This window comes from Macrosteles quadrilineatus, unplaced genomic scaffold (genome assembly GCF_028750875.1).
Source record: "Macrosteles quadrilineatus isolate MER2022 unplaced genomic scaffold, UCM_ALF_1.0 Scaffold_1__1_contigs__length_201487025, whole genome shotgun sequence".
In the NCBI taxonomy this organism is placed as follows: Eukaryota; Metazoa; Arthropoda; class Insecta; order Hemiptera; family Cicadellidae; genus Macrosteles; species Macrosteles quadrilineatus.
The window spans coordinates 190458720-190472169 of NW_026542594.1; positions in this window are offsets into that span (position 1 = coordinate 190458720).

Genomic DNA, 13450 nt, shown 5'->3' on the forward strand with positions numbered 1-13450 from the left:
TGAGAACTAACGTTAATATTGGAGAACTATCGAGAACTAACGAAGAACTAACGATTGGTATATAGATGTAAGCATTTTTATTCAAAAAAGTGTGCCCGCTGGAAATTCTATAATTGTGAAGTTGGCGTTCCCACTTTGTATGCCTCGTAACTTTTTTATTTTTTGAGAACTAACGTTAATATTGGAGAACTATCGAGAACTAACGAAGAACTAACGATTGGTATATAGATGTAAGCATTTTTATTCAAAAAAGTGTGCCCGCTGGAAATTCTATAATTGTGAAGTTGGCGTACCCACTTTGTATGCCTCGTAACTTTTTTATTTTTTGAGAACTAACTTTAATATTGGAGAACTATCGAGAACTAACGATTGGTATATAGATGTAAGCATTTTTATTCAAAAAAGTGTGCCCGCTGGAAATTCTATAATTGTGAAGTTGGCGTACCCACTTTGTATGCCCCGTAACCTTTTTATTTTTTGAGAACTAACTTTAATATTGGAGAACTATCGAGAACTAACGAAGAACTAACGATTGGTATATAGATGTAAGCATTTTTATTCAAAAAAGTGTGCCCGCTGGAAATTCTATAATTGTGAAGTTGGCGTACCCACTTTGTATGCCCCGTAACCTTTTTATTTTTTGAGAACTAACGTTAATATTGGAGAACTATCGAGAACTAACGAAGAACTAACGATTGGTATATAGATGTAAGCATTTTTATTCAAAAAAGTGTGCCCGCTGGAAATTCTATAATTGTGAAGTTGGCGTACCCACTTTGTATGCCTCGTAACTTTTTTATTTTTTGAGAACTAACGTTAATATTGGAGAACTATCGAGAACTAACGAAGAACTAACGATTGGTATATAGATGTAAGCATTTTTATTCAAAAAAGTGTGCCCGCTGGAAATTCTATAATTGTGAAGTTGGCGTTCCCACTTTGTATGCCTCGTAACTTTTTTATTTTTTGAGAACTAACGTTAATATTGGAGAACTATCGAGAACTAACGAAGAACTAACGATTGGTATATAGATGTAAGCATTTTTATTCAAAAAAGTGTGCCCGCTGGAAATTCTATAATTGTGAAGTTGGCGTACCCACTTTGTATGCCTCGTAACTTTTTTATTTTTTGAGAACTAACTTTAATATTGGAGAACTATCGAGAACTAACGAAGAACTAACGATTGGTATATAGATGTAAGCATTTTTATTCAAAAAAGTGTGCCCGCTGGAAATTCTATAATTGTGAAGTTGGCGTACCCACTTTGTATGCCCCGTAACCTTTTTATTTTTTGAGAACTAACGTTAATATTGGAGAACTATCGAGAACTAACGAAGAACTAACGATTGATATATAGATGTAAACATTTCTCATCAGGAAACGGCGTGCGCTAGAACCCGGAAGTGTGAAGTTAGCGTACCCACTTATTATCGGCTATAACTTTTTTATTTTTTGAGAACTAACGACAAAATTTGGGAACTATCGAGAACTAACGATGAACTAACGATTGGAATGATCAAAAGTGGATACGCTAATATGGGTACGCCAACTTCACGGACCTGCTATATGATGTAAAATGTACACTGGAAGTCTTTTTTCCATAGGCCGTAACTCTTAAACGAGTGGGTTTATCGAAAAATATCAATAATAAAAAATTTTTTAAATTGCATGTTCTATCCGAAAACATGATAAAATATAGGGTGTTCCATTAGAAATTTCAAAGTTGCCCGCCATTTTCAAAATATTAACTCATATTTTGAACTGCCACAAAAAATAAAGGAATGTCCCCCATTTAAAGTTTTCACTAATTCACCGTTTCCGATATCCCAATGGTGGCCTACTTGAGTTGATCACCCTGTATGTGTAGCCTATCCGTTAGCGCGATAACTCGAGCAAAAATGATCCCATTTTGATGAAATTTGGTAAAAACGTGTAAACCTACGTTTATTCTAACGAGTTCGCGAACCAGCATAATCGGACCATGGGAACAGGGGTTTACGGGGGGTTTTATGGGTAAAAAATGGGGGTTTTCAGTTTTTTCCCCTAAAACAAAAAGTTTGCAATTTATTTTTAAACCGTTTTGTAGAGCTTAAAAAAGAAGGTATTTATAAATTAAAATAGGTTCAAAAATAAGCACAAAATGGATTTAAAATCTAAATAATTAATACGCTACATGAAACTTTGTCGGTTGAACTTCTCCGCCATTTCTTAACCGATTTTATCCATTGACGTCTCATTGGAAAGAGCGTGTCACGTAGATTTGCAAACTGGCCTTACATTTTTGAAAAAGTCTCTTGGGCTCTGCCCAAATGGCTGTCAAGGATCCCATGTTATCCTTTTGAAGAACATAATTGTTTACATTTTGATCAGCTGTATAATTTAATTGCTGTTATTTAGTTTTCAATTCAATGAAACGCATTGGGTACATTTACTGATTTTGTTGAAATTAAATATTTACTATTTAAATTTACATTCGTACATATTACAATGTAAAAAACCGAGAAAGCCTGGACAATTTGATTTATTTTACCAAATAAGAAAAATGAAATGACATACTACTGCATTTCTTGAGAAATCATTGAAAGAACCGATTTGTTAACCATGGAAACATAGCAAAATCATAGAACGCCACCAAGTAGGAGAAACAGAGATAAAAAAGTACTATCGTTATCAACCTATATAATGAGGAACACCTACAGCACCAATATGAAGATTTCCACAAACAATGAACAAGAATGTTAGACTAAGTGCTACTATTTTGTAGGAAACATGGACTTAACTTTATGATGATTGGCAAAGGAAACCCCTCTAAGTCTGAATTAAACTGGTACGGCAAGGACATTTATCATTAAATACAGTATATATATCTTACTAATATTATAAACTAGGTTACTTACTTTCAAGGCTTACGCTAATTTGTCTAACTGCGAAAAATTGAGTGAAATTATACATATTTCGAGCATTTAGCATTGTTTAAAGATTAGTAAGTGTAAAAACAATAATGATATTAATTGCGTTAGATATGGTCGATCATTTAATGAATAAATTATTGCCCATACATTACGTCATCGGAGTTGTTATTAAGCTATCTGGTATCTCTTCCTTTGGAAGAACGTTTAAATAGTATTAAAATCGTATTGGTGAATCTTTTCTTTTCAAACACTTCCGTGATTTCAGTATAATGCAGATTAATCTACGATTTTATTTGAAAAAATATCTGTTTGTTGGGAAGACACTTTCTAACTCCAAATGGAGGTATATCCGTTACAGTGTTAAGTTTGATTTCCTTTGTCACGTCGCGTCAGTTCATATCGTACTTCTGTGCCAATGAATAACCCTCTAGCACAGTTTTGAGAAATTGGTTGTGAGGTTACTGTTAAAGCTGGAATTCCTTGACATGGGGGATGTCATAGTTAGTTGTCTCAGCCTTATCAGTTACATAAAGTTGTCAATATAATCTCTCTACGGATTGTTAGGAGCCTCCTCAATTATAGTGTCGTGCAGCTTCATTGGCAACAAATAATGCGAATGACACAGTAATGTGGCATTTCCAAAAAGCAAAAATAATGATAATTGGCTGTTACGTAAATATTTACGTTTACATGCATTGTTAATCAACGTATCTTATAAAGGATGGTGTGATCTAGTTTAAAAGGAATATGACCTTTCTGTCATGACAGTAGCTGCTTGAATAGTATTTACTCAATGGGCTATTTTACAGCCAAAATCGGCGTGTTATTTTCAATAATGTTACCAACCCAGTGGGCCACGGTCCGTAATATAGGCCACTGAAAATAATTTGTCAAGACAGGTACCATTTTAGGCAAGGTTTCTGTGTTTGGATGTTATTAGAAACGGTAAGAGTACAATACAATTTTTCTGCAGATGAATTTTCTGTTGGAGAATTATAAGCCGAATTATAAATGTCACAATGCGAGTATGAGCATTTTGTAACTATATTATATGGGTAAGTTACATCGAATTTTTAGGCTGCTGCTCAGTGCACCTTAAGAATATATTTTAGAGATAAATTAAATGGTTTTTGTTGCTGAGTAGCGCTAGTAAACATGCATAACCCTTTTCGTTAGTAAATGAATACATCGAAGTAACCTCTCTGAAAAGTCTGCAATATATTGCAGTTTTAGCTTAATGACTTTCTAAATCATGCACATATCTATATATATAATTCTGTAAGACAAAATCTTTACCAGAAAATTTTGGACGTCTGGTAAGTCGCAGAAAAGTGGGAGGGGTTTTAAATTAAAGGTCTTGAACCCAGGGACTCGGGAAAAATAGCAGAATTTCCATAAAGTTACCAGAAAACGAGATATAACGTAAAATGTTCTCCATAAGAATAGCATTAGAAGCCATTTTCTGCTAATTTTTGTTTACTTCATACAGCTGATCGTGATTTATCATCAAGCCAGTACGCAATGTTAACATTTGGATTATACTTATTTGCCAGTAAGTTCAGCAATGTACTATATAAAACCAGGGATAACGTTACCTATAATAATTAAGACTTTTTAGTTACGTTATATAGAATATGGAAATATATTATTTTACTGTGAAACTTTTCAAACTTGTGTTTAACAAGAAATAACCACATTGAATAAATAATTAACGAGCTACCTTAATAAATCAGTATTTATTCACAACCAATTATATGTTTGCTGCCTTTATAGTGTGGCCTTGCTTTAGCAGAGTTAAATCTATGTAGTGATTCGAATGATTTATTGAAAATAACATCAACAAAGACAAACAACAAACTGTTTTTTACACAAAAGATATGGCATATATACAGGGATATATATTCTGACACATAGATAATACATTTCTTTGTTTGTTTAAATATTAGAATAATTTGTTTTATATTATTGAGCATTTTAGGGACTTATGTCCCTACAAGCCAATAGTTTCTACATAAATATTGTAAAATGTTTTATCCAGTTGCTGTAAACTACTATTATTTTAACAAAATATGGACACGGCTCAAAAGTGATAAAATGATTCTCAACAGATTTCATAATGAAACGTTATATTGCAAAACATGACATGATACAGAATAAAATCAATTTTAAAATCAGAAAATAATATTGCAAATACTTCTTTTGGACAGTTCAGTAACTCCCAATAAACGTGTGTTGTTTAAAATACAATCAATTTAAAAATTAACAGCTGTTTCATTAAAAAGTATTATTCACATGGCCAAAATGTAAACAAATCTGTGGAGGGATCTTAAAAGGTTTCTGGGGCAGAGCCCTAAGCTAATTTACTTCGTTTTTCTTTTGATAACTCATCTACAGACAAAGACCTTTCTTAGGACACCTCTACCTAGTTTCTACGCCCAGCCGTTCTCTCAAATTAGTGGAGACAAAGTTTCCAATTAAATATTTAGATTCCCCCATGTTAATCTTATGGGAGAAAACCCAACTTTGATGGAAGATCCAGCCCGAACTAATAAAGATTTCAAAAAAATAAAAACACTTTGTAAAACCACAGATAAGGGCCATTCTTTTGACACTTTAATCATACAAATCGGTCCAAAAATGAGGGAGGAGTTCTGTTCACAAAAATCGGGAAACACTTTTCATACGAACTGCGCCTCGCAGTTAAAACGCACCCTCGAAAGGGCCTAGGTTGTTTAGGCCTAAATTAATATTTCGGTTGGAAATCAATAATTAATTACGTTATTAATATATGTCTCTGTTTGAAGTAAAGTAAATATCAAATAATTTTTGATTTGTTATTTATACATATTTGAAATGATTATTACAGTACAAGTATTATTTTAATAACGTGCGAAAGTTCCGCATTGACCTACCTAGACAATTTGAATCATAAAAGTACAGTACTAGGTTGACCGCAACTGTAGCCGTTGGGAGGCTCACATCGTTGGACGAGCCTTTATGATATCAATGGCATTTCCGGCATTTCCGCTCGGGCATTGTATACTGCTGGAGAGATAGACAGCAATTGAGATGGCTGTACCGAAACTGCCACGACGTTTTATGATCATAATCCATACTGAAACTGCCACGCCAATTAGTGAGGATTATAAGGGTGTTTTCGAGTGGGGTAGAAACACTGAAACTGCCACGGCGGATTCCTCAGGTAGGGGAGGTCAGGTTGGTGACGTGCAGGGAGAAACGGGAATGATAAAATCCCGTACTCCCCTTATTCACGACAGTGAGGACTTAAAATTAAAACACGTTTCATTGCTCATAGCTTAGTTAAATGCTGTTGATCTCACTTCCTACCGAATAAGTCATACTAACTTTGTATTTAAATGAAGTACCAATAAAAAAGGAGTTAAATTTACCAATGAATGATGTTCTGGCTGGACTGGAGGATTACGATTGTTGTGGATAGTAAAATTGGGTTACGTGGCACGAGCGCCAAATTGTTCTTATTAAATGTATTCAAATTTCTTAACCCGTTACAGTGAATTACTGGCATTTAAAAAATTGATAAACTTATCTTTTATCATTAGACTTGAGAGTTACCTTTTATTTTCTAAATTGTAAGTTTAAAAATATAGCAAGGTGTAGGTGTAGGCATCGTCAAAATTACACAATAATATCATGTAACACATATAATAGGTTACGTGTCCTGATGTATAAATAAAACACAAAATTGGTGTTCTGGAATAAAAGTGTTATATATTTACGGTATATACAGTATATTATGACAAAAACGCTAAACAATATTTACATGGAAAATTCAAATTTAAGAAATAGATTATGATGTAATATGTAAAAAAACTATAAACATTCAAAACAATATATACAAAAATAAAATTTCTGCAAATAAATCCATGCAATAATAAAATTCATGTTGGAATAAAACAATTAAACTACGTAAAGAACAAGTGAAAGATAAAATATGTAGATATGAAAATAAATCAAAAGCCAAATCACCGGAACTATGTATACAATAATGAGACAGATTCACATAAGGTACCTAGTTGACATTAAAAAAATCAACAAAATGAAATCACCTTCAAAATTCAAATCACCTTCAAAAAATCCTTACTTTGAAGCAAGACGTCAAATACTTTGAAAATGTTTGTTCATTTCCTATATCGCTTACTTGCCTCCATGACAAAGTCTTTCCTCGATACTAAACCCTGCATATACAGCATCTTAGTGTTTTCCAGCCTTCGCTGGCCCTCTCTAAATTTACCACCTGTTGCCCTAGGAGTTTCACCTATTGAATTGATTTTAATGTACACATAAGTCTGTGTTTCAATATGGGCTCTTAGGAAAACATTGATGTCAGGATGGGGGTGGTAGAAGTGTTTCCTGAAATGTGCGTGAAAGGATTCACAGGGATTGTTGGTGGTAGTTGAACATTTGGACATGGACGCCCACATTTTTGGCGGGAACTTAGAGTCATTTTCTATATAGTTGTCGACTAGGTAGCTCGAAAACTCTTCAAACTTTATACCAACAGGCAAATTAGACATGAAGTCCTCGACGAATGAAGCACCCACGTCTTCAGGGTCCAAAAACGTTAGTCCAAAAAGTCCCCTCAGCCACATTGACTTCTGCATTTCACCATCGCACGTACCCGGGCTTGTGTAGACTGCCGCCAAGCCTAAGCTCTGGATCTTCCTGAACCTGTAATGACCACACAAAATGTAAGTTTGCATATTAATTTATTTTACCCAATTTTATGGCCTCAGGATTGCGCCTGAACAAGTTTATGTACCTTTATTTTTGCCCCAGTTCAAAAATAGTTGTACCCTACAACCATGGTTTCGATGCTAGTTCCGTGGTTGTAGAGACATAATAACTATGTTTGAACTGGGCGAAAATAAAGTTAAATAAACCATTATACATAACTTAATTAGTTGGTTATTTTATTAATTAATTCATATAATTTATTGCACTGCTGCAACTTCCGCGGGATAGGTACTGACTCGACCTCAGTTATGCGGTTATGCTAATGTAGAGTAGTATGTATGAGAAAATGCTGTGTTTATTGCTTAATAATCACACCCCCTCTCTTCTGTCTTGACAACAGGTAAACAATCACGCTAGTTTATTCACAATATACAATTATTACAATTAGTATTTAAATAAAGAGGAGGTAATTAAATCAAATAAGTGGAAATATATTTCAACGCATCATTCCCTTGGCAATTAAGACGTGTAATATAATAGGCCAAGTTTAAAATAGGCTATTGACCATATATATATATATATATGTGTGTGTGTATACGTCTCAACGTGCGTTATTAACATAACTTTGTTGTCACATTTGTAAATGATAGTTTTACGTTAAAATTTAAGAGGTTATATATGGTTCCTTATTTAAGGATATGTTTTGCTAGAAAGTATGTAAATACCACATTAGAATTTACAAATTCAAAGGTGAAAAATCAGAGGCTAAATATAAATATGTAACGTCCATAAGGAATACATATCAGTCGTATTCTTGAATGAAGAAATTTCTTGCAAATATATTTGTTTTCCGATAAATCCTCCCCTGAGGACGCAAATCCTAATTAAAAGATTGTACTTAAGTTTTATCACAGATTTTATTACAGAAATTTTATTAAGATTAATAACAAATGCTGCGAATCATGGTTAAAGCTATTTAAGTGCTATAAAATATTAAAAAAGAAGTTACGTGACAAAGAAAATTCTACATTTTAAGGAAACTGAAATGGAACATAAAATCAGTTGTTAAGATATTCAATTCTATTCTCAATTGATTTTGCATGATACATTTAATTTTAAGTAAAATAATGTCTAATCATATAAAAATTCCAATGAAAATATTAAAACCGAATAATTAGTGTTGAATGTGACGTAATTGTTGTTTTTATTTAATATACATTATACAGTTTACAACACTTACCAGCTTTGGGTTAGATGAAACCGGCATCCAAATATGTCTATCATTGGCCAGACTCTCCTCAATGCGTTATGGATCGCTATTTCAAAATCGACCGTTACCTCCTTCAAAACATTGTCGCCCATCATGACTTTGATTTTCTTGAAGAGACAGGTGTAGGTAGATTCCTTTTTGTCTGCCAGAAGGCAAAACAGCACTGGTATGAAGTGACAGTTTTTGACTACAAATATTGTAAACAGTTGCTTAAAAAATCGACAACAATAATCAAATGTCCCATCAACTAATATGGAAGTAGATGATTTCAATACATCCACATTGGTCCTGCAGCCGAACATAACAATTTTATTTTCATAGTCATTCTCCAGAAGAAATGGCTCTTGTCGGTCGGTCTTTATTTCCATGTTCTGCAGTAGATCTTGTGTCTCCTCGAGGCTCTTAGGAAGACCGGGCAATGTTTTTCTCCTTGCGTTCCGGACATTTGCTCTTATTTTATGCACATCCGTCTGGCTGACGGTTTCCACGTCAGACATAGATGACATGACACCCCTCATTAATTTGCTGGGTCTGCTGTATAAATCTTCCTCTGCTTTACGTTTGCATTGATTTGATATGGCTTGTCGTGTGTATTTTTTTACGTCAGGTTCGTGATTGTGCAAAAGATCAAAATCTTGCAGATCCAACGAGTCACCTAGAAGAGAAAGATTAAATAAGTCCTAGTAATTTTCAAATGTAAACATAGGTTGTGTAACACATCAATTTAAAGGTCTAATCAGCCCGATCATTTTGGATAAAAAAAAAAAATTGTAGTTATATAATTTAACCGTCTTTACAGGGTGGGTCAAAACGTTTTAAAAATAGACTTTGAAGTTAAATACCGTATTACCCTAGAACGGAACAGCGCCAAATTTCTTTCAAGCTTATTCTTGAGCTACTCTTTAAGATAAGTTGTAGTAAGGGCATTTTCCATGTTATTTTCTAATTTAAAAAATTCTCAAATTTAAACAATAAAATAAAGCTGAAATCTCAAACTTCATAAATAACAAATTTTATACCACGTGAAAGGTAATTTTTTATCAAACATTTTACGTATTTAAGTTATCTTTCTATCTCTTACAACAGAAAATGTTGTATTTCTACTGCAACTTTTAAACGGTATGATGAAATTAGGCTTGAAGGTGTAGGGAGTAATGAAGTATTGAAGCTTATTGAGAAAAGGCCCGTTTCCTTGCTTACGCAGTATTTTTATCGAATTTGGAAAATTGATTTATTTCATCTTATAATATTAATATTAGGCCGACAAATACACTTTAATACCTCCTCCGTTGCAGCACACTTTAAATATAATGTTGCAGTACTCATTAAATATAATGTCATTTAAATAGGGAATACACAATTTTTTTCTGTACAAGAGCTTAATTGTATAAAACGTTGTTTTACAATTAATAGTTACGAAAAAATCAAAATACAACTAAACATTTGTGCCGGGGTGGTGGTATTTAGAAATGAACCGAAAATACCATGAAACCTTGGTTTTCAGAAATTAGTTGGAAATACCGGGCGTATGACGTTCCAACGCGATCGGAATTTGCGCCCAAGTATGAGATAAGTAGGAAATTTTGTTCAAATGTCTTTACCAGATGGTTTTTAGAAATGAGTTGGAAATACCATGAATATGTGGTTTTCATAACTGAGTTGGAAATACTGCGCGCACTACGTTCCAATGTCTTAGGAATTTGCTTCCAAGTATGAGATATTTTGCGATGACTAGAATACACAGAATTGAGTTCGGGCCTGTCCAAAATTGTTTAATATGAAATGCAAAAAAAGCCAAGAAACCTGCAGATAAAATTATACTTTTAGCGAATTTCCCATATAAGGAATAAGCTGTAAGGCAACGGCCACAGACATTTTTCACGCAAGATTGCAGCGTAAAAAAAGCGAGAAATATGAGCAGCATAAAAATGTAATCAGGTATGCCACACGCAGTGTTTTTCACGCAGATGCGGCGCGTCTGCAAAATCACCCGCCGCGGGCCCACAGAAGAATGGATTCGGGTGCATTTTTTAAGCTTTTCACGCTCTGTACCTGGCCACACGCGCGGGAGCAACACGCTGCTTTGATCAAGTCGTCCTAGCAAGTTAAAATATGGATAAATGTATCTATTTTTTCCAGGATAGCGTAAAATATTTTTGGGTCTAGCCAATTACACATTAGGCCTACACGTTTTATCTTAAACATAGTTCGGCCTAACTGGACCACTTAATAATTTGTCACTAAAGGAAAGGCATTTATTTGGGCTAACAAATTTAAAGATACATTTATGCAGTAGAATATTCAAAGATCTTATGAAAATTTTACCATAAAAATATAAAATAATTTACTGCGTAAAAAAAGCACGTGTGGCATATAACAGCGGGAGTTCAAGCAGCGTGAAAATAGGCTACATTTTACCGCGTGAAAAAACATAATTTTGTCTTCATTGATTAATTTATTTACTATATGATGTGTTGTACTTATTTTCATTAATATTTTCTCAATTTTGCAATTGTTTCATATGGATTATTCAATTTTGGAATCATTGTATTTAAAATATTTGATTTGTTATTTTTGTTAAATATTTTAATTATTTTATAATTGAATTAAAATCAAACTTAGAAAACAATTCGAAACACAAAGAAGAAAAGAAATTCATGTGCGTCCCGTACAACAACAATTTTAACAAAGCAATCAGGAAAACATTCAAACATACCCCAGTAAAATTAAGCTACAGAACAAAAAATAACATTTTTAAAATCATACACAATAAAACCAACAATCCTATAACAAACAATACAGCAAACATATACAATGCATCTGGTATCTACAAAATTAAATGTTCTGACTGTGACAACTACTACATTGGACAAACCTATCGAAATTTCTAAAGTTAGATTCAACGAACATATACAGGCATATAAATCGAAGAACAAAACATCAATGAAATCAAATTTTGCAGATCATTTACTAAAATCCAAACATAAGTTTACTAAGATCGAAGAAAACTTAACAATATTAGAAATTGAAAAAGACAGAGACAAAAGACTTGGAACATTTTATATGCATCATGATACTGCATTTACTTTGTATTTATATACTATATATATATTTTAGACCCTAAAAACAAAAATATTTGCAATTTCTTTCCAAACCATTTTGTAGAGCTTAAAAAAAGAAATAATTTAGTATATTGGAGTGCTGTTGTATGCCTAACGGCCACGGTGAAAATAAAAAAAAAATGTGATTTAAATTCTATGTTATTCTTATGTAGAAAATAAAAACGGTTGCAGTTTACTTGTTTATGGATATAGGTTGATAAAATTTGGCAGACTTATATCATCCTATTGAAGTATGGTCAAAAAACACATTTTACCTTCCCCATAGCTGCGAACCTAATCACTCGTTAAATCTAATGTTATTTAAATTTGGAATAACTATGTCATATTTAAGGAAATATTTTAGTAAAAATGTAATCAGACAAGTTGAAATTCGCTTAGCCTTCAGGTTTGCTGCTGTGGGGGTAATTTGTAATATCATGGAAATTGTACATATGTAGGCCTATGTTTATTTTTTAACGTCTCATACAAGTTAATCACCACGAGCAATGCTCGGTTCCCTGGTACTATATACATATATGGTAGATACTTATACAACAATCTGAATCTGAACGTATCGGTTTTTTTGGACATCAAAATGAAAAAGTATATCGGTCCTGGGTCTAGGCTTTGCCGTGCCACCTACGGTAATAGCTACTTCCGTATAGGGAAAGTCGCTAAAACAGTCAATGTGAAGTGCAAGTTTAAGTTAACCTAACACATGTTAAACATACCTACCACATAGTTGTGTAAAATGCTGTATTACATTTAATTTCTTTGGAACAGCTGTCTGAAATAGTGAAATATTAATTTGACAGTTTTTCTTGTTAACATTGAAATGTCAAAGCAAATGTAAACTTGTAAAGCAAATGTAAATTGCATTCAAGTCCAAGGTAACTGTTGGTCCGCGTATAAGGTTAGCAAATGTAAATTGTGAGTGTTCTCATTGCAGCCATAGAGATCAATTAATATTTACTTTTAAAATCCTCACCAACATTTAAAGCCAAAGGGGCAAAGCCCATGGTCAGTATTGAAGTGTAATAGTCTTATTACAATCTTTCGTATGGTAGCTATATTTTTTTAAAATTTAAGTACAGAAAGTGTCATAGTTTTGCGCCTATTAGATGTTTAATTTATGCTATTTGTATAACACATACATGTGGGAATGTTTTTTGCTAGAGTTCACAGTGTTACCACTAAAGTCAAGAAAATGCAATAAGGTCTAAAAATTATCTTTTAAAAATGGTTATGAAGCGATCTGTTTGGTATAGATTGTGTATACATTCTGCTTGTTTTTGCGTTCTATCTTTTTTAATTCTTGATAACTTGGCATTTTTACTTACTCCGCCCTAGGTCCATAATAGGCTGGGTTTTAAGTCTACTTTCTAGTGTAAAGTAATAAAATAATTTAGCAAACAACGACGCTCTATTTTACGTAAGAAATTTAATCATT